The sequence below is a fragment of the Strix uralensis genome, chromosome 9, assembly GCF_047716275.1.
Source record: "Strix uralensis isolate ZFMK-TIS-50842 chromosome 9, bStrUra1, whole genome shotgun sequence".
NCBI lineage: Eukaryota > Metazoa > Chordata > Aves > Strigiformes > Strigidae > Strix > Strix uralensis.
In genome coordinates this window covers 12,819,086-12,842,073 of record NC_133980.1, presented here as the reverse complement: position 1 = coordinate 12,842,073, position 22,988 = coordinate 12,819,086, and the positions used below count along the sequence as shown (strand labels likewise).

The window sequence follows — 22,988 nt, the reverse complement described above, 5'->3', positions numbered from 1 at the left end:
AAGAGCCACCCCACTAGCCCTCAGCTGGAGCCACTGGGCAACGGTTGGTGACCAACCCATCAGCAGGACCAGTCATGTCGCACCCATGTTATTTTAAATGCACAAGGACAGCTAGAAAAGAAGGGTGGCTAAGGAACAAGAGGAATCAGCACATCTATGCCAGAAAGCCTGCGGGTCCCATGCTGGAGTGACCTTTCAGCAACTCCCCATCACTGCCAGCAGTGCTGCCTGTGATTTACGTGTCTGTAATTGACACCAGGATTGGACCCTGTATTTTCAAGCACAGACTACTGGCCTCAAGCTGTTCACACTCCCTCAGTCTACTGGAAGTGGAAGATTTTCAAAATAGCCTCACTGATTTTCAGGTTTTTTTCTTTTTTCCCCCTGCCGTTTGCTGTCTGCATTTCACCAAGCCTGGTCAGAGAGACCTTGAGCAAGAGGGGGGGGCAGTTTGTCACTCAAATGCACCCCACCTTCTTGATCAAAGAAGGATAACCGATTTCCCTTTCAAGTTCCCATGCAGTATCAGAGCACCACAGAGCCTGGGTTTCAAACAAAGGATAATGTTTTACAATCCAAAACAAAAACAATGTCATTTCCCCCCCCACTCCCCAAGCAATGGCCATCCTCACCAGACAGCACAGGCAGAATGTTGCCCTAACACACCTCCCCACATCTTAAGATGCTCAGTCAAGAAAACAGACCAACAGTGAGTGACCAAAAGCACATGGAAGCAGAGGAGAAGTACTGGACCCCAAGGCACAGGGGGTCAGGAAGGCACCTGGCTCTGCCCACTCCCAGCCCAGTGTCTTCTGCTGCTCACCTTTAGGTTAAAATCTCCTAGGGCAGAGATGGCATTTTTTTGTGCACATTTGTTCAAGTCAAAGGGTTTTATTATAAAGGACAATGTTCCTCTCACCATTTTGGTTTTAAATGGCCAAAATTTGAAGGCAAAGGTCACCTTATCCCAGGCTTGCTCAACTGCCACCACAATGAAACCCTTGGCACCATGATGGGCTCTCTTATTGGTCGTCTTAAAACCATTTGGAAACAAAACTTCTAAAACTTAGAGCCTACATGACCAGACAGTCTTTATGTTCAAGACTTACTTCCCTGGAGGTATTTAAAAGACACATAGATGTGGTGCTTAGGGACATGGTTTAGTGGTGAACTTGGCAGCACTAGGTTAATGGTTGGACTGGACAATCTTAAAGGTCTTTTCCAACTTAAACAATTCTATGATTCTATGCTTTATCCAGTTTTGACCAGATCATTTGAAAACAGCAATAAATACCTGGCAGTCAACTGGATTCCCTACTCCTGTGCCCACTTGGTCAGGCTAGGTATTTTTGAAAGCATTATAATCCATCATGATGTTTTAAAAAGCACAATCGGCCAGGACCAGTAAACCTCTCTGGTTTAGAAATGTCTGACCCCTCCTTCCCCGCATCTCCAAGGATGACCAAGTATTAGCTATCTTCTTTCATTTTTACACCTTAATAGCAAACTGCCCCAGTTTCAACCTTGGCACAATACCTTCAGGTGGGATGAGCAACAAAGGGCCTCGAACACCTGTATTAAAAAAGTTTCTCAGTGTAGCTGCTCCTCTCTCCAAATAGCTGGATCAAGAGACCAAGGAAGCATATTCCTTCAAGAAAAAAAACAAAACCAAAAAAGCCCTGATGGAGCAGAGAGGCCCAGGTTAACATGGGAGCGTGGCAATCAGCCAGCAGAGAGTGAAGCGGCCTCACCACTGACTGCTTCTCATGAAAACATTTTTGTTTTCAACAAATGTTGTTACCATCACAAATAGAAAAATAAAAAAACCAACCTAAACTTTTTTCCTTTACAAAGCAAGAACTGAGTTGCAAACTGATGCTTCCCGCAGAAAACTCCATTTTGAGAAAGGAGCCATTTATACCAAATATAGATAAAAAATTCTGGAGCAATTCTGACAAGCCCTAATAACTGCTTTTATTACATTTCAAAACAAGGAGGACCACAGATGCCTGTGGATGCATCCGCCTTCTGAACAAGAAAGTACCATTACTTCCATCATAGATGGGGATGGAGACATACAGAAAATACATTAAAAAGCTGTTTTAGTTCCTAAATTACCCCCACTTCAGCTGGAAGCCAGGCTCCTCATTGAATTCAACCCTTATTGCCAAGGAAATTTAAAAAAATAAATAGCACGGGGAGTTTTTCAGGCCATACTTTACACTGATAAACTTTCCTGCGCTGTGAGAGAGAAAGTGGCCTGCCAGGCTGGGATGGAGAAGAAGGATGGCGAGGGTGCTCTGTGCCACCCCTTGCTCCACTGTGGGATGACACACATGGCTGATGTCACACAGAGCCACCAGACCTTCACCGCAGACAAAGCCACTGCCCCTCTTCTCCCCACATGTCATCACCACCCCCAGGGTGTGCAAGCCTCAGCCCAGCACTGATAACTAAAATAAGGGGACAGAGAGGGTCTCCAACATACACAACAGCACCACGATGGGAAGTAAAGGTGATCCTAATCCATTCTGGGCTTAGCTGTCAAACACCCATCCACCTCAGCCCAACAACCTGGTAATCTGTCTGCAGGACAACACACAGCTCCACACCCTTCCCCTGCACGTCAGGGAGGGACTTTCTCCCCCAAAGGTGACAGTGCTGGGGATAGCGAGAACACAAGGATGCAGCTGTCATGCCGCTTGCTCGGTACCCAGCCCTATACACGCTGCCATCCTCCCAGCTGGGGCTTGGGCTCAAGCAAAAGGAAGGCAGCAGAGCTTGGACATCCCTCTGTCACCTTGTGCAGGAGAACCAGCACACAGACTTCCATGGGAACTCTGTGGATTATCCTCCTCCCAAAGGGGCTTAATTAATTGCCTGTAAAAAGGGACTATGATTTATCACATAACTTCTTTCAACACAGTAAGTGCAAGTATTGTCATATCTTTCCTCTCCTTAAAAATTAAAAATAAAAAGGGTTTAGCCCCTCCATGCCATTTTATCTTGTCCTGGAGTAATATATACGCTGGACTTGCAATGTATTTCCTTTATTATTTGCCTGTAGCACCAATAATGACTATAAAATTGCACTCCTGAACCTGTATGATTTGGTTCACTCTGACTGCATTCCTGTTTCTCGGTGGAAAGAAAGAGGCTTTTGGTTTGCAGAACAAAGTTAACAATTACACATCTCTCAGCACCCTTACCGGATCTCATCAGTACTCACAGGGAGAGATCATGCTTCTTCCCATACACCTGACTGTTTCTCAGCACAAAGTTTTCTTGGCTATTAATTCTCTGTGTTCTTCCAAGAGTTTGCCACATGATATCTTCCAACCTGCTGCACCTGAGTGCTGTATTTTGGAAGAGTACGTGCCTATTTTTTTGAAATGTTAGCTACAGTGTCTGGGTGCAACATCACACACTTGAGACCAAGAAAGGTTTCTTCAACCTTCTTCCATCTCTCTGGTGTGATTCCCAGGAGCACCTAACAGCATAACACCACTATCATACCTGTCCTCGCCTACTCCTACCATACCATACTAAGCTTGTCAGCGGGAATTTTGTCACCAGCCCTGAAGCCAGCATTTATGTTATCAAGTCAAGTGTTTTTATTTTTTCATTTGGTGATGGGGAAAAACAGAAAGGAACCACAGAAGCTTTTTGAGACAAAGATCTCTCCAGGATGTGCTAGCTGATATTTTCAAAGACTGACTTGGCACAGCATTGAGGAAGACAGGATCCAACAGGCAAGCAAGTCCAGCTCCATATCAGCCATAAGCCAGGCTCAAGGAGTATTAGTGACTGTAGTCAGGAAGAAGGAAGGAATGGAGGAAAGAGTAAGACAGACTAATACTGTACCTGTCACGAGAGGCACAGCCACATGCCTGGTCACTACCCAAGAAGGAAACACAGGGAATAAAATGAGGTGGGGACCTCTGTGAGCAACCACATCATCTCAGACAGCAGTGGCCATGCATAAGTCAGCACTCACCAAGACTGACCACACCATAGTGCGTGAGATACCACACTTGGCCTACAGCCTAGAAACAGGAGACACGCGTGGGAGGCTGAGTGGGCAGACCTGGCAAGTGAAGACTATGTCCTATCAAGCCTGCAAATCTGCATGCTGCACAGAGAGGCTCACAGCAGCCTCCCATAAGCCATTCACCCATAGCCACCAGGTATCTAGTTACAACCCCCAGAAACACATCTGACTTGATCACCAGGCCTTTATTAGTATTCACAGAGACCAGAGAAGGTCAAGAGAGCCATCATCCAGGAACAGAGTACAAGCACAGCAAGCTCAATGGGAACTTGACAGGCCAAGAATGACTGCACTCATGGAGGACTGAGAAGAGCTTGCTCGCATTGCCCTCCTTTTCTGAGACTCTCAAAGACAACAAAACCTCTGACCTTTGATTAAACCACACTACTCCCAGAAGAGGGGGCAGCTTAGGGGCTTGGGGACTCAATAAGAAACTATTTATCTCAAGGTCATGGGTTCATACCCTCAAGTTCCTTCTTCTTAGTCAATTAAAACAAGGGACTTGATCTGCATTAAAAAAACCCCTGTTACTAAGGGCACAGCCAGATACTGCCTTATGAAACAGGCAGATAAAGAAAATACAGCCCATTTGCTGCTCCTCATGAGCCCCACAGGCAGGCACAGCAACTTTGGGAATGCTCCCTGTGCAAAGTGAACACGACCTGCTTTCGCACCCCGGGTAGCAAAGCAGAAGAGGCAATTGCAGGAGAGCAGGCATGGCTTCCATCACCAACCTCCAACAGCAGGTTGGGCACATCCCCGTAAGGAGCATTATGGATGGAGCTGGTCCTGCCCCAGCCTCTGAACCTGGTCCTAGGAGACTTCTGCTCATCCCTGTACCACTGCTTTGAGAGGATGTACGTTCAGCCAATGACCGCTGCCCAGACAGCTGGTCACTCCTACACCAGCTGGTGCTGAGGCCAAAACCCAACCAAGAGGTCATGGTGGGGGTAAGTAGAAAGACTGCAGATGTGCTTCTGCCTTTGCATGCACAGAGCAAACAGCATCCCCAGGGCTCCAACCCTTGCTGTCTGGGAACCTGACCACTTTGGACTGGACATCTTCCAGCCCTCAAGCCAATGCTGACATCAGACAGCCCCCTCTGCTTTGCACTGAAGGAGCACAAACACTTGCATGGACACTTAGGACCAGCTGAAGGGAGGAGACCCTCCGTCCTCCTCCTGCTGCAGGTCCGGCCCCAATGGTGACAGAAACGTGACAAACACTGAGGTTGAGCAAACGGGGAGGAGAGAGTACACCTTCCACTACGTCACCAGGCCCAGAACAACGCATGAATCAAAGTTAATGTGTATCTGAAACCAATTACTGATAGAAACCAAACTATCTAGGAACTCCAGCTGCCACATTCAGGGTTCCTGGTAGTGAGCACAGACACAATCAAAACTTTTTTTTATCATTTTCCAGCCCATAAAAAGTCAAGATAAAAAGTGTTGCTGCACACGGGGTGCACACACTTGCCTGTCGCCTTTAGTGGCTTCCCATGGAGAAAAAACACACACCACCAAATTCAATTATTAGGTTTCATAAAATTTTTGATAACTCCATGCTTTTCCTATATGTACCCTTTGGTCCAGAAGCAGAGAAATGCTTCAAGCACAAACTCCCTGTGCACCAGAATGGAACTGCTGGCCCTGCTAGGGCCCTCCCATGCATCGTGGCCAGTGCAAGGGTAACGCCACAAAATGGAGGGATTTGGAAACAAACAGGAAGCAAGCAGAGTTTTCTTCCATTCACCGAAGATGGTAATTATTTTGGAGAGGACTGTATATCCTTTTGGCTTTTAATTAGTGGCAGACCAAGTCAACCTTGGTTCATATGAGTGAGAAACTATTAGGGGCTACAAATCTGCAGCCAAGGAAAACAAATCTGTACCGCTCCTTCACCCCCAGAATAACTTCTGATTGTCAAGCATAGTTACCAGGGGAATGAATAGCCTCTCCTGCAAGCTCCTCACTCAATTAAACTAATGCAGACAAAAAGGCCAGGCAGCAGTAACCAGCAGCATGGGGCAAGTCAGATGCACACACTTGGCGCACACACAGAGCAACCACAGCTGGTTCAGAGTGATGAGGGAGAGGAAGAGCAGTCCATAGCCTCCATCATTGCAGAAGACACCCAAGGCTGCTTCTTGAGATGCTGAAAGGCAAAAACTGGCAGGGTATGTACCCTGAGGAGACTTCAGGAAGCTTTGGCTGAGAAGATAGAAGCAGAAGGATACCCTGGTATCCGGAACTGTCATCCCTATTTAATAGGGACTGATAAAGATCTGAGTGAGGAAACATCTAAGAAAAGTCCTTGATTTATTAGTATTCCAGAACTATCCTCTCGCTGCCTCCCCCTCTACTCAGCAGCCTTATAACTCTGCCTGAAAAATCAGGACAGCCATCAAGCCAGAGCACAAAATAGAACCAGGAGAAACGAGTACAATCCTCGGCCCTTCTTGAGCAAGCAAACCAAGTATCTAAAGCATCCCAATCATCTTTCAAAGCATCCAAGTGAAAAAAAAAATTAGATGGAGCAGGGGCTCATTTTATTCCCAGTTGCTCTTTGCAGAGCTGCTGTTGGGGCACTAATGATCCATATGAAGAGGATCAATTCCTGTTCTTTTCCCCTTCTGCTGCTGAATTTCATTAAGAGGATGAATATGGACCTTGGAGGCTGCTATGACGTATAGAGGCCTTCCTTACTCTTCACTCCTCTGTGATGAAACTACAGCTTCATTTTCTCTTTGGAAAGTTAGCCAAATAGCCTTTTTTTTAGGGGAAAGCAAAGCATCAGGCAGCTTCGGGCCCACACAACACTGAGCAAACTTCTCCTGATAAAAAAGGCTGCAAGACATTCATTATCCAGGACCTCTGAATACTCCATACAGGCAAAGTTACTGAGACCCTGGTTCTCAGTGTTTTATCTCTGGCAGCTGGCTGGGGCTGCACTTCTTGGTGGGAAGGAAGAAGAACAGCCAGGACATGAATTGCAAACTGAAGAGTCCAGATACAACTGCAGAATAAACTGCTTCTTCAGCAATACACATCCATATAACTTGCTTGACCTCCGAGGCATCATGGAGTTTGCAACTAAATGTTCTCATTTGGGGAAAGAGAGGGAGGCAAGCAAAGGATTCAGGCCAGCCAGGAGCATTGTGCCTTCACACACCACTGACAAGGAGGTGGGTACATCAGCAGGCAGACAAAGGCAGGCAGCAAGCAAAACCCACAGCCTTTCAATTGGATTTTAATAAAGTATGAGTATGCAAACATCGAGCTAAATCCCATTCCCCCTCAAAAACTAAGGAAAGTTGTGTCATTGATTTCAATGGAAACACAACCTGGCCCTTGCATAGCTGAAGGCAGCACAAACCACTGTGGTCAGACCAGCCCAACATAGCGGTGGCAGGTGCTCTGCAAAGCTGCACCCACACAGCCATGAACACACCCTAGCTTAGATGGGCTCTTCCAGCAGGTGTTATTTGAATCCTGGGCATCTCTCTAGCAAAGTGCAATGATATTTAACTTCCTTGTGGGCTCAGGAGGCTGCCAAACATCTGTTGGGATTAGTTGGTTCATGTTTGTAAAGTGCACACAAATTCTATCGTAAGGAAGGGGCTGACCTATTTATGGATGTGAATGCTGGACGGAGACCCAAACCCACATACTATATTTGCACATATGGCTGTATCTCCTCTGCCAGATCTTACTGTGTGAAGCTAGGACGGAGGCATGAGGTGTCACCTATAGCTTACAGCCCACTTTTGGTCACTGCTAATTTAGGTGAGTCATACTGCTCCCCTCCTCCACTTTACCCCATCCAATCGCACAAGTGAATTTATTAACAAGCTGGGCTAGTGCGGCTCTACCAGGAGCCCCCAAACGCCATACAGCTTGCCCTTTGCAGGAGAAAACCACCCTCCTTCAAGCCTCCATCCCACTCCCTGGAGCCCCACCAGGGCTGCAGATCACAGACTCTCAGCCCACAGATCTCCAGCAGGCTCCCAGAGGCCAAGCTGCAGCAGATCAGCCACCCAAATTCCTCGTGGCAAGCGACTTTGCATCAAGTTTCACATTTCTCTTGGGTGTCCCTCCCTCCCACACAGGCCTCCTGTGAGTAAGGGCTGAGGAATGAGACAGCAAGCATGCACAGCTCACAAAGCACGGAGATAAACAGCCATGAGGGAGATGAACTCCCCAGGAAGGATGGGGAAGAGCCCAAGTAGGTTTCAGATGGAACTGAGCATGTCTGTTAAAGGGATTATAGGTGGCAATGGCTTGCAATGGCAGGGCCACAGGAGCCACACATTCCCGTGACTCAGAATTGCTTTGCACCAAGTTGCAAGTCCTAGACATACAGCTTTGCTCTGCCAGAAGCTACTGCTCCCCTTTCCTCTGCAGACACATTTCAATACTTATCAGGTCTCCATCTTAGTCACATTCTGCTAACACACACTTTTTACATCCTTTTCATCTTCCCTTATAACCAGTCTCTATGTCCCCAAGTCAATCGCTCTGCTCTTCTCTCACCATCCTCTGCTTTATCTTCATCTCCCAGGGCAGGAACTCCTCGGACCCAGGCGCTGCTCCACAGGTGCAGCCTGTACTCTCTGCTCAGGTTCACAGGACTTCAATACACAGTTTGGCAAACTCACTACTCTCCTTTGGGCAATGTAACAAGTGGCAGGCTCAGCCCCAGATGCTACAGGTCAAATTTAGAGATATAGACAACACAAGAAAATGTTGTCCATGGGATATGGAAGCAAAAACAAAGAGAAGGATGAACGGGAGCCCAGAAACATACCAATATCATACCCAGAATTACTCATGTCTTTCATTAGATAGATAGGCCTTGTCTTGTTCTAGAGATCAAGAGCACCTGAAGTCACTTCCATTACACATCAAGTAGAATGTGCACAGCTAAGATACACAGAAAATACTCCCACCCTAGCAGGCACATCTACCAAGAAAGCTGGAACTAAACCAGATGATCCAATGGGGTACTTTCTGATAATACACAGCTACCTTTGTACATCCAGTTCCACCCATGAAATTAGGCACACCCTTAATCAGGTATGAATCAAATCATCTCAGATACAAGAAGTTTACCAAGTGCTGTTGCAAAAACCCATAAGGTTGCTTGTGCCTCACTGCACTTCACCTTCAAGGGATGGGGAGCAGCTGATGCAGGCAGAGAGCTGCCCTGAACACAACAAAGCTGGAGCAGATCATTTCCGCTAGGACTTCTTGCATGTGACAGCATGACCCAAGAACTAAACTGTATTGAATTTTAATAAGTTGCATTAAATTGTAATAAGTTGTATTAACTTGTAGCGGCCAAAATAATTCACACGTCACAATGTTCTTCTTTCTTTCTGCAGGGCAGGGGCTGTTTATTTTCCTTAATATCTTTTTTTCTCTTCTTACATTAATACATACTCATACAATAATACATACTTTTGCTCTCATCCAAGCTCTTACTTCATAATAAGCAAATCAGCAACTAGACAGTCATCAACCCTCTCTCCCAGAAACAGTTCCATACCTTACAGGCAGTCTTGGTGCTGCCATTTTCTTCACCACACTAGCACAGCTTGGTATCTCTCTTCAAAAGCCTGTTTCTCCTCCAAATCTTGCTGCTTCTCCGGGCCTCTGCAGAGCTTCCAAGGCCTGCTTCTCCTCCAAGCCTTGCTGCTTCTCCGGGCCTCTGCAGAGCTTCCAAGGCCTGCTTGTCCTCCAAGCCTTGCTGCTTCTCCAGGCCTACACAGAGCTTCCCAGAACAGAGCTCTCCACCTTCACCGAGCTCCCCAAAGCTGACCAGCTGATGTCGATTTGACTCTTAAGTATTGAATCTCCCACAGCTGTGCAGGGCTAACAGGCCAATGCCTACTTGCCTCTTAATCATTTACCAGTAACACATGATTTGACTCTTTAACATATTGAATCTCCCACAGCTGCACAGAGCTGACACTCCCACACTAAACCACCACCACCTCAGGTGTACAAATGCATACAGACTGGAGGCTTGGCCTGTGGCATCCAGGGAACCAGGGTGGTGCAGGTATAGGTATGACAAACCAGTGAGTGGCCTGACCCCAGACAAGGTGTGCCACTACCAGCACAGATGATTGTTGTAACACACCAGAGCATGAACCCTTTCTTTCACCCCAGGGTACGTCACAGCAAGGCAAGACACCAGGCAGTGCAAAGGTGAGGTTATGGCAACCCATCTGTCCTGCATCCTCAGAGAGATCTGATACACTGTAAAAACAGTGACCACAAAACACTGCTCATAGGTCATGTGTGCAGCGAGGGGATGAGAGCTAACTTCACTCAGAATAACTTACCAATGAACCCACCCTACAGGGATCCGCGTGTGTAGTAAGGCAACAAGCTCTGCTCTTGTAGCTTCTTCTCCTCCCACTCTACAATGCAGCCCTTAAAAACTTCGCCACCGACTTCCCCAACCCCGAGTTCACAGCTCTCCCACACAGCAGAGCAAAGCGTGCCATGCCAAGCCATGGAAGGAGACACACAGGCACTCCATAAGCTGCCATCCTTTCACCCAGACACTTGAGTACCTGGGTGGGCGGAGTGCCTTGGAAAGACACACTCATTTATATTGTTTTAAGTTCACCTGCTGCTCTGGCCTTATTCCCAACTCTCATATGCAGAGGGAGACACAAAAAGAGGTATTACACGCCAAGAACACCACACTCACCCCCGCAGCAACGTGGAGATCCAAGGCGTTATTCCTTACTTCCAAAATATGCTTCTGCCCCACAGTTTGTCACTTAATGACACTGTTAGAGGCTTGAAACTTGACTGCTTCACTCACAGTGTGATCTCCTACACTGTACGAGGCTGACTCTTCATTGCAGATAGGCTACCGCCATTCTGCATGCTACAGCACAGTTTCAGAAGAAAAGCTGCCAGACATCTCCCCAGATAACTTTAACCCTTTTGCTCATCGTTTCTTCCCTATCTGTCTGCCTTGGGAGCAAATTAGGGTTTGGGTACAGGACAGTGCTTAAACACTTGCTTATCTTTAGGGACACAAGTAGCTGCAGAGAGTTCAGTTGGATTACTCATACACTTGAATTTCAGACTTACTACGCAGAAGGTTCACCAAGCCCTCCATAAATGGCAAAGATGCAATGCTGTGCTTTCCAAGCTCGGCTCTGCACATCCCAAGGAACCCAGGAAAGAAATTGATTCTCTGAAAAAGCACCGAAGTGGAACTGTGCTAGGGAAGGTATAATTCTCATTCTCCCAAAAAACTGCCTGCAGGATCAGAAGTGACAGAGAACAACCACAGCTTTAAAGGAAGCTTAAACTACCCTAAAATATGGCAGTCTTATGTACATGGGAAAACAAGCCACTGAGGAAGTGTCCAGTGGATGTTGTGAAGTCCCCATTACCCTTATTCTACTCCCTGAAATATGTTTTGATACATAAATACCACCTGGACCTTAACCATTTTGTGTCTCATTTCTGGACCTCTCCACCACCATGTTTCAGATTAAACAGCATTAAGCTGTCCTGGTTTCTAAATGTCAGAGGCAAAGACCAGCTTCCATACTAAGCTAGGCATTTCAATACCTACGTATGATAAGTACAGGCCTTGCTCCCCAGTCAAGGATGATAATGCATAAGAGGCAGGTAAAAGCGGAAAAGATGGGGGAGATAGACTGTAAAGATAGGCATAACTGCAATAAGCAGTTCAGAGTAATCTCCAGACTTGGGTAGAAAGGATCTTAACTTCAGTCTGCAATTACAAACAATTCTTTTCAACCATTTCTCTGTTTGATTATCAGTTATGACTGCAAACTAAAGAGAATAACCCTGGTCTAACTGGCTTTTTTTCTTCTGGATTTCAGTGTCAGGAATGACGTGAGACTCCCAACATCACTCGTCTCTGAGTCTCAGTGTTGCATTAGTAAAACGGCAAGAATAATTTTCCTTCACCTTGGGAAGGCACTGCAAAAATCGTCCCCCCAACTTGCAAAGCACTCCAATGAAAGAGCAAAGAGCACTCCAGAAAAGCACAAAAGGAAATTAATAATTCTGCCTTCAGTCCCGAGTTTGAATAGTATGTAGTAAATAAGGCTTGAGGCCACACACTGCACAAAAAGAAAAGAAACTGAATAGATGCTCATTAAGTATCACCTTCCACTCTGGGCACAAAGAGTAGGTGTTCTGGCAATTAAGTGGCTATACCGTAACGCGGGCTTGCAGGAGAGGCCAAATTAAGGTTTCATCAATGACCTTCATTCTGGCATCTCGTAGCTTTGGAGCACTTGGACTTTGCAACTTTAACACCATTCTTTTAATCAAGTTCACTGCTTGTAATTAACTACAGGACTGTTGCGTGGCCGCCACAGTCACTGTCTGTTACTCTTGGGAAATCCAGATTAAAGGCTTGTCTTGGCCACAGTAACAGCTTGAGGTATCTCTCAAGATTTGCCCAAACCCATGAAAAGCAACCCAAGTCTCTACCTCAGGCCATGAGATGTGTTAAATTCAAGACAGCTGATCTCCTGCAGGGCTGAACTGAAACAGGAACGCTACTGACATCCAGGCAAGTGAGGCAGGGGAGATGCGGCAGCTGGAGCTACAACCACTTATCAACTGCTAATCCAATCACTCTCCCAACCCAGTCACTGCATGCCAGGCACTGTCTGGGAGATTCCTTGCTTTCATTCAAGCTCGCCTCATTAAGTGAAGTAATTCAAGTCTGTTAAGGTGAGGTAATAAACTGCTGAAACAGAGAGCGCTCCTTAGGGTACGTGCACACAGAACACTGAAGATACACGTGCACGTTACTGAGATATAAACCACCACAGTTGAGGTACAATGAACACAGGAACTGTAGCAGGAGCGCCTGCAACTCACCTGTAAATCACCTCAAGTTTCTCTTCCAAAAAACACACCTCACCAACCTGAGTTTCATGCAGCCAGCCATGTGGCTGAAAAAGCCCTAGAGGAGATATTTTAAATTTCCTCTGATATGCTTAACTAAAGTTTGGAGCTGGATGGCTTACATCCCATTGTGCAGTGCATCCCTACCCACCCCACTGGGCTCCACAGCCCTTTCTTCAAGGTCTGCAGCAAGGTCTGTCAGCCTCCTCCATCCACAACAAAGCAGCTGGGTCCTGGTTCCTCAGCAGCATTAGGACCCGCACAGCCCTGGCAGAGGGTCTCCCAGCTGGAGGAGAGATCAGGAGCACGAGCAGAGGGAGAAGAGGAGAGAACTGCAACTCCCCACAATGAGATCCACTGGCCTAAAAAAGGGGGGGGGGGGGGGGGGGCATGCAGAGAAGGGTAGGTTGGGTAGGTTACAAGTTGATGCATAGACCTCATTGTGTAATTTGGAGCTAACAGGGTAGTTTACTGAATGTTAATTAAATCCTCAGTGCCTGTTACCAACTGTGGAGATCAACTTATTTTTAAATTAAATACGCAATAAATGCTTAGATGAACTTCTATTAAATTTCACCCAGTGAATGAAGTATGTGGGGCTTTTAATAGACATTAAACAAGATAGTTATGGCAAGTTAGTTGATATTTTATTACCTAAAGATAATGGCCATATTAAATCTCAACTAACTATTCCACCGACGGCACAATCATGCAAGACTTGGTGAAAGTTTGCCTGCCTTGAAGCATCACTGGGCAGCAGTAGCAGGGGGAGGAAGACAGCCAAATGCTCAAGTGGGAACCCACTTAGGCACAAAACAGGATCCCTCCCAGACAGATCTGGAAACCCCAAAGAGGGCTGACAGGAGCTCTCACACAGAAACAAAGTTGGCATAAATCAAAGACCCTCAAGCATCCCAACCCCCCCAAAACAAAGCAATTTATGGGGTTACCGAGGAATCACTGTATTACGAGGCTCCCTTATGGTATCAAGGGCTACAGAAAACATCCTCCCTAACAGCCTGCAATGCTCAAAAGCTTGTATGTTTTTCTAAGAAAAGGTTATCAGCAGCCCACAACTCCACCGATGTTTGTTTTCTTTCCTGAGCATATTGCGATAGTTTGGGAGTGCTTCTGAGTGACTCACACGTGTGTCACTGTCACCCACAGATCCCAACAACAGATACTGACAGTCTAAAATGACAGAGACTTGCTGACAACAACTTAAAAATTATCATTTTCATGCCAGCTCTCGCGCTTGCTCAGAACATGATCGAAACCAGGTCTTTGAGATGAAAGCATCATCTCCACTGAGGTGTCTCTACTGGTAACCTTAATCACAATGATTAAGTGTGGGTAACGGGGGGTTTTTTAAGGTCTGGATTGGAAACATCACAAGCCCTACCTGCCCTGCTGTGCCCAGAAGCAGGAGGAATGGAAAGAGCCAAGCTGTGCACCCCGCTAACCCCCACTTCTTGGGCAGGCACAAGCTCTCAAAAAGCTTTTAAACTTTGTGGGGTTTTTCTGGTCTGTGGTTTTCAGTTTGATTTGTTGTTTTCTTTTCTCTGTTTGTTTCTATTTTACAAAACAAAAAGCTCCCTAAATTAAAAAGAGGAAAACATATTGCTCTTCAGACTTTATCAACATTCTCCTCCAGCACCCCAATGCACATGTCAAAGCCAATCACAACACCTTCCCTGCAATCCCTCCTCTGGAAATGCTGCTCATAAAGTTATTCCAAGTCCTGTATTTTCCTACATATAACCCACACTCTTTAAACGTATTGTTCCTTGCAAATCTGTCCCTCAGATAACCCACATCCTTAGATAAGCTATGGTTTCCGTCTCCTTCACTCCTGCATGCTTTTGAAGCGTGGCTCCAGTTCCAGTAAGCTCTCTAGCTTTCAGCAGAATTACCCTTCTATGAGAGCGAGAGCAAAGGGAGATGATGAAGCTACTGGGGTAAGAAAGCAGGCTGTGGAGGACTGAAAGCAGGCAGGAGCATCACTGCCTTGCTCACATGTGCATGCACAGAGGCTGAATCCCAGACTTCTGGTGGTCACATAGACTTGGTATTCATCTTGCTTCCCTGAAGGCTTCTTTCCATCAAAAAAATTACATACCTAAAAAGCAGAGGTGCGCCTAAAGGAAGTGCATATTTCTTCATCATCCCAATGCTACCTTTAAAACCTCTCCATGCATCCACAGGGACTTCCCTCCACCTGAAGGTATCGATTACCAGAGCTACCATAGACACCACAGGGAAGAGGTGAAACCCAGCATGGTCTGGGGCCAGCCAGAGCAGAGGGCCCACCCAGAGCCACGTCAGAGCCAGAAGACTTTATTAGGAGAAAGGCAGAGCTGTGTTGGTCAGGCTTTCAGATGCTTGACAAGGAAGGAAATGCCACCGAGGATGCATTGTTCACACAACCATGATGGGCAAAGGAATAGAGAAACCACTGCGGGCACCCTGAGGGTATATGTTTCCACAGACGCACGGAAACTGTCTTTTTGCAAGCAATTTGTCATCCACCCAAGCCACTGCTTTTCTCCAGCTACAGTCAGCAAGAGATGTTTCAGAGAAACCTGCACCAAACAGTCTCTTCTTTCCAATTAGATGTTTATGATGTAAGAGCCATCACCATTAGCTGGTATAACTCTGAATGTACCTGACATTCATACAACTGTCCCATCTCCCTTGTAGACATGGCTAAATTCTTGTCCTCAGCAATGTTCTGCATGATAAATGCCACCATTTAGTTACAAGGAAAAACACTTAATTTTGTTCATTTTAAATCAGCCACATTGACCTTGGCTTGCATTGGTACAAAAGAACAGAGACCCCTTTTCCACAGCACTTGCTGCTTCTGTGACACCTTTCTAACATGCATCCTTTATATAGGAGCAATCCCAAACTACCGGTCAAACTGCCTCAGGTCTTCCAGCTCGCCACTATTTTTACAATCCCTCTCCAACACTGCATACACCAGGTTTCACTGATCAGAACAGAGTCACTTAAGTCTTATAGTCAGGCATTATACAGACAAACACAAGCAGCAATTTTAACAAATGAGGCAATAGTCAGGCTTCAAAATTAAGTGAGTGGTGTCTCCACTCTGACCGTGAACCCCCACACCATAATTTTACTATGAGTTATAAATAAAAATACATACTGATGATCATGTTATATATTTAAAAGCACTCCAGCTCCACTGAGACCATAGCTGACACTATTAGGTGCACTTGCAAAACTCACTAGTTCAGCTCTGGAGCTTCACCCCTGAACAGTCCTAGAGAAACAAGTGCTTTCGTGAGGGATACACATCTGAATCTGCACTTTCATTGTTTGAAAGCTTGAATTACACTGCACCAGCTCCTGATTCCAGTAAGACAGAGCCCATTACCTCTAACACATCACAGCTGAAGACAATATTCAGAGCAATGCACCTTGGAGATCCAATGTGCTCTGCAAGTTTCCATGAGACAAGGCAGCTGAACTGCACAGGAACCTGGGATTTTCTGTATGCTAACTATGACTGCCAGGATATGGGACCTGAAATCCACTCCTGGACCACAGGTCTAAATGCAAGATTTTTCTGGCTTGCCCTGGTTTCAGTAGAGCACTTCACAGAATATCATTCAACATTTTTAACCCCTAAAGCTGGGTGACTGCTCATCCAAATGGCAACTCACGGAAGAGGACAGGACCCACAGAGCTGGAGCCCACACCAAGATGGGCATGCTCATCAGCATCCTGCCCCAACACCTAGGCTGATCTCCAAGCATGTTCCAAAGGTGAAAATCTCACCGTGGTGCAACAGGAATTGGAGCTTCTCTCCCAGCTCAGTACCAGCCCCTCTACCCAGCCAAACTAATGGCGGGGCAACTGGTACCAATCACACCGGGTGATGACAACTTGCACAATGGAGACAATCACACAACAACAAAATCCTCACCGACACAGGCATCACGCGCTGCGAAGACTGCACAACAGTGATTCATAGCAGTTTGGATCTGTACCTACAGAAGCTTCAGTGAGACACAGTTTCAGCTTCATTTTCCTGGATGCATCTTCTGTTTCCACCCAGGAGTTTACCCACGCAGCATACAAGGGCATACATATCCCTGATCGGAACTTCTGGATGACAGGACCACTGGCAACACAGGACACGTGCGCAGTGAACATGTCCATGGTGTCCACACAACACACACACGCTGGGGCTGACTTTTGGGAAGAAGTTGTTAAAAATCACCCAAGGGCCCTCTCTGTACACAACAAGCACATTTCCACAGTCCCAACAGACTCATTGCACACCACCTACCCACTACCAGGCACCTCTCTCCAGCCAAGAAACCCCAAAAAAGCCTACGGTGACCTTCAGCAACCCACATGCTCCAAACAGGCCCTCCAGTCACAGGGCTGGGAGAAGGGCCTACAAGGACCAGAAGACATCTGATGGCAGGAGAGCCACCAGCACCATAACTGATGAGGACTTCATGCTGTCACCATCCTGGACCAGATTCCTCCAACTTAGTAGCTTTTCCCAACTAGCCAATACAAGCTGACTCAGGTGGGGGAAAAAAAAAAAAGAAAAAAAAAGAAAACAATTACAGGAAAATTATATATGAAACTCAACAGTTAGAGGGCCACAGGGCTGAAGGCCCCATTAGCAGCACCAGCAGCTCACTGGAGCTGCAGGCAGGATTAAGACACTGAGGGTAGGAGCTCACTACCAGGTGGCCCTCCAGCCATCATCCACACCATCACCTGCTGACAGTCCATCCCACAGGGAAAAACCCTCTGACAAAGGCTAAACAACTGAAAAGGGAATAACAGAGCTAATAAATTTAGGAGTGATAGGATGAAAGGTCATGGGGTAGGCAGGAGGACAGAGTAGGCCAGCTGGCAGAGAGAAGTTTTCAACAGTAAATCTTTATCCTCAGATAGAAAGATTTCCTGAGGGAAATCCCATATTCCAGAGTATCACTTAGCCTTGCCTGGACCAGTCCTGCTGCAGCAAGGGTGGGGATTACCAGAAAGTCCCTCACATCCCCAAACTGCACTGCTGCACAGCAGGCTGGGTTACACACATGACAGTGACCAACATTTTCCAGCATGAACACAGCTGCACTGTTAACATAGAGATGAAATCCTGTGTCCTGTTCCCTGGCTCCATGTATCCCCCTGCCTTCCTAATGTCCCATATCTGTAATTACTTCGTAAGCCAGCACCTGCTCTTACCACCCAGCTCCCAGACAAGCAGTGACTCCCTGCTCTCTCTCACAATCTTGCCCCAAAAATCATTCCTGGAAAGAATAAGCACAAACTCTACAGGTAAATGAGTCCAAGGAAGTAAAGAAATTGTCAAATGTAGTGTTTCCAAAAACTTCACACTTCCACGTGAGACCTTGCATTTCACAAGGGTCAAAACCACTTTGTGCGCAGGGGCCGTGGTGGTGTGGATGTGCAGGACGACACATCTGCAAGCCTGTGATGGTTCCTGCAAGCTCTTAAAACTTTTGTGTATCAATTGCCTCTCGACAGAAAGATACCAAACTGGAACCCAAAACCAAAACAAAACAACTGGGTCAAAAAACCAACTTGTACAGGTGTAGGAAAAAAACAAAACAAACAAAAAAATAATCAAAACAAAGCAGGAGAACTCAACGCTTACTTGTTTCACCAACAGGGCCAAACGGCACCTCGAGGTACAGTAGCCAGAGCAATTACAGCATGAGTTTCTCCATCAACACCTCCTACTCCAGAGCACTGCCTTCTCCCCAGCACAGCCCCAGGACATAGAGTGTGCTCCTGAACAATGGCAGGAATAAGATTTGGCTGTTCAGAAGGGAAGGGCAGCTGGAAGGGGGAGGGAAAAAAAATATATATAAAAAGAAAAAAAAAAAGCCTTGGATGACGTAAGGGTGTGGGAAACTTTTACGTCCTTACCTGCTGGGGAAGGATGGGCCTCCCCTGGCGTATAAAAACCTGCCAGGGCTTTATTCAACTTATTTACTACCGAGCCCCGGCCGAGGGGTCGGCGGGTACCAGGTGCGGCGGGGCCGCGCTGCAGCCGCTCGGAGCGGAGCGGCCCCGGCCGGGTGCACCTGCGGCCGGTAGCACCGAGCCCGGCCGTCCCGGGGGGACCCCGGCCCGCAGGCAGCCCCCGCTCACCGCGGAGCGGGCAGGCGTGCGGCGGGGCCGCTGAAGTACCGGGGAAGTTCAGCCCTGCCCCGCACCCGAGAGCTGCCCCCGCCCCGTCGCCGAGCTCGCACCGGGCCGGGCCGTCCCCCCTCCGGCGGCCGCGGCGCCCCGGGCGGAGGGAGGAGCCAGGCGCGGCCCCCCCCGGGCGGTCGGCAGCGCTCCCCGCCCCGACCGGGGGCTCCAGCTGTTGCACAGCTGCCTCGGCGGGCGGAGGGGTAGGGGGGGGGAAGAGGAAGGGGGCAAGTTATTATCTGCAACAATACCTCGGGGGGAGGAGGCAGCGGAGGCGAGCGCGGCGGCGGCGGCGGCGGGAGGAGGCGGCGGGGGGAGGCGGGGCCGGGGGCGGGGCCACGGCGGTGCCCGGGACCGCCCCGCCGCGCCCGCCCCTCGGCCCCGCCGCCGGCCCCTTCCGCCCGCCGGCCCCTTCCGCGCCCCGCGCCGCTGCCCCGCCGCGTCCCCCGGGCGGCCCCTCCCGCGCTCGCTGCTTCTGTACCCGCATCCCCCCGGCATCCCCGCGGCCAGCCCCTCCCGCGCTCCGCCCTCCCGCATCCCTCCCTCCGGTCCTTCCAGCCCCTCCCGCGCCCCTCCGCATCCCCCCGGCCGCGGCGCTCCCACCTCCCGTATCCCTCCCCCCGGCCCTTCCGTGCCCCCCCCTCGGCCCTTACCTCCCCTCGGGCGAAGGAAGCGGGGGGCGGCAGCCCCGATCTCGGCGGGACGCCCCCAAAACAAAAAGCGAAAGCGGCGGCCGCTGCCTCCCGCCCCGCCGGGCTGCTGCGCTCTGCCCGGGGCTGACGTCAAGGGCCCAAATTCCTGCCTTTCCCTGCAGGCAGATTTGTCCATGTAAGGGCTGGGGCTGGGGCCGGGGCCGGGGCCGCCGCACGGCGAGGGACGGCAGCTACCGGTACCTCGGAGGGGGACGACGGGGCTGGAGGCAGCCCCGACCCCGCGGGCATCACCCTCCTGCCCTGTAACCGGGGCGGGGGGGGGGGGGTTAGGCCCAGAAACGCGCACCGTGATTTGCAGTATTCAGCTTTTCACAGAGAAGTTTTGTCCGGGGCTCCCTATGATTTTGTTGGGGTGCTTTTCCAACCAACTTCTTCCCTGTGCTTCCCCAAGCGGGGCGCCTAAAGAAGTGGGGGAGGTGAAAGGTGCTCGGAGTTACAAAGGAGCTGCCTGCTCAGAGATTCAAAGCAAAACCTGTCGAGCATACTAAGGAGAGGGGGAAGGGAAGCTATTTTCTGATCGCTTTCTGTTTGATTGTTTTGTGGCTATTTATAAGGACTGCAATTAAAATAATTCGGATTTCGAGTGTGATTGTTTTTATAATGGAATGCTACCCTGTAAGTAGCTGTTGGGTATCTGCATGTGCCCTGAAGAGAACGGGAAGACAGAAGGGTTACATTGCATTCAGGCTGTGGAGGGGAGAGTTGCCAAGCCTTACTCATTTGGAAAGAGATTTCTGGATGAGTTTTTAAGCACTTTAAATGTATTTCATTATGACGATAAAGGGCTCTGCTGTGCACTTTCAGAAGATGTTTACAATCTTATCCATTACCAGCTTTAATGTCCACAGTCACTGCTTGACAGCCCCAGGAGGGAAAGTTTGCACGTAAGGACCCAAAAAAGGACATTAAGTGCCTAAAAGACTTAGAAGCTGGAGTACAGAGTTATGATCCAGCCTCCCTCCCTCTTTCCTGGCTGCCAAAGTGTCTATGGCATGCTCAAGATTGACCCAAGTGCTCTGGCAGAGTGGAGACCCCAGGAGATGCCACCCCACCCCAATGGACACCCCTTCCACAGCAGGCCCCCACAGCAGGGGAAGCATGAGTTAGCTCAAATTCAGTCCTGGGTACAAATCCCCCATCTGTGGTTGGTTTGATGTCCTGCATTGGCCCCTGAACCAGGGGTGCTAAATTCCTCCCGAGGGATGGAGAGGGCTGCCAGGACCAGATGCTATCTTAGAAGCACTGCAGCTAAATCTGCGTGAGCCCGTCAGTCACAGCCACAGACGTTTCTAAGCGTTATGACTATGACTAGAAATACCCTAGCCTTGTCCTAGCCGCCTACCCTGTGTTTAAACCCTGCTGAGATCCAAAACCAAAGCAGAATAGCGCATGAGTCACCAGGGCCCCGTGCCGTAGGTGTACCTCGAGAGCCGATAGCGCTCTGTGAACATGGCCTGTTGTGAAAGACACGGGCATGGCTGCTTTCTAAAGTCCGGGTGAATGAGACCGTAGCACCAGCACAGGCTGAGCAGGCAAAGCCTTTGCCTGAGGCCCTGTAAACCTGGGTTCAGTTCCCTCCCTGGAGAACCTACAGTTCATGTGTCTCCTTCCAGCTGAGTGCTTTGACCAGCAGGCTGGAAGGTCACGCTCCTTCTTCATTGCGCTCGGAAGACAACTCGTGATGGTATTTTTGGGGGCAGGCAGTCAGCACGAGGGACTTCCTGGCACTCATATATGTCAACCTCAGCTTGGTGGGGCTCTTGACAGAGCCCAGATTTTTAATGCTCCAGAGAAACAGATTTACAGAGGGATTGTGGCCTGGTTTTTTTTCTTCTCTGTTCGATCTTTCTTGAAAATCTGCAACAACCCTTGTGTTGTATCAACTGGTTTCTAGGGGAAGCATCTGAAAACTAAAAGAAACTGTTTGGCCCAAGATGAGAGACAAGTGTTCTCCATTTTGTATTTCAGAGAAAACCAGTGGTCAAATATTTTCCTTGTCCCATATCCAACAATTATTGCTTCTTTATCCATCAAGCTTATGCAATTTTCCAGTCGTGTTAACAGAAGAGAGAATACTTTGCACATCCATAGCAGCCTCCTTTGAATGATCCCAAAAGTTTTAAGCTTTGAGCCTCCGGAGTGTGAGATAGTAACTACTACTACCTCCATTTTGCAGGCAGATGAACTGTGACTAATCCTCTGCAGCACAGCAGCAGAAGTTTGATTCGCAGCCCATTACTCTTGTAACACGCTGCCCAGAATGGTCACTGCCTTGTCAAGCACAGTGTGAATTTTCTATTTTTTTTCAGTTTCCTATCATGACCAGTATCATACACTTTGGAAATGAAAGTAGAAAATTCAAGGTGTTGAGCCTGGCTGTGAAAATCTGCTCTTTGCCTGGAAAGAATCAAAAATACTGGCAATGTGCAATCATTCTTTCGGTAATATCTACTGCACTCTGCACCATAGCAGCAAAATGAATTAAACAGCGAAAGACTGAAATGCCTGACATTGCATAGGCCACTCAGGAGGCAGTAATACAAGAGTCAGCCTGGGCCAATATTAATTCAAGGAAATGAAGTTTTTTAGTGGTTAAGGTGCGTGACTAGAAGCCTGGAAACCTGGACTCTGTTCGTACTTTTCCTGTGTTGTATGACTTTAGAGCAGTCGGTTCACCTCCTCGCATCTGGAGGAGCTCTTATAAACCCGTAGCACAAGGTTGAGTGCAGGGAATGACACACCATGACCCCCCATCAGACTGCATGCAAGCCGGTTCTGTACAAAGTTTCCAGAATTCAGCAGGTGAAACCTTGCTTTTCAGAGTTTGGGTCTCTGCTTTTCGGTTCTCTGCTTTCAGATACAAAAATCATCAAAACAAACCCAGGATGGGAAGAACCCTTAGGAAACCACAGGAATTCATCCCTCAGGCCATAAAGCAGGAGCAGCATTGCCTAAACCATACCAGAAGTTCACCTACCCTGCTCGTAAGGATATCTAGAGGATCCATTCCAGAGCTTTACAGTTAGAAAGACTTTCCTAATCTCTAACTCAAGTCATTTTGCTGCAGTTCAACTCTTAATCAGA

At 48.2% G+C, this 22,988-nt stretch overlaps 1 protein-coding gene across 17 annotated transcripts in view; it reads right to left on the bottom strand.

Moving 5' to 3' along the window:
* LPP (LIM domain containing preferred translocation partner in lipoma) overlaps window positions 1-19,921 on the bottom strand; it is a 348,425-nt gene extending 328,504 nt beyond the window's left edge. For 13 of the 17 annotated variants that reach the window (XM_074877366.1, XM_074877378.1, XM_074877368.1 and 10 more), the window contains exon 1: window positions 19,443-19,519. The gene's annotated coding sequence lies outside the window, so the exon portion shown is untranslated. Of the gene's footprint in view, window positions 1-19,442; window positions 19,520-19,844 lie in introns of those variants that run through there. The other 4 variants (XM_074877369.1, XM_074877381.1, XM_074877377.1 and 1 more) reach the window with 3 other exon arrangements.
* Window positions 19,922-22,988: the final 3,067 nt, after the last annotated feature.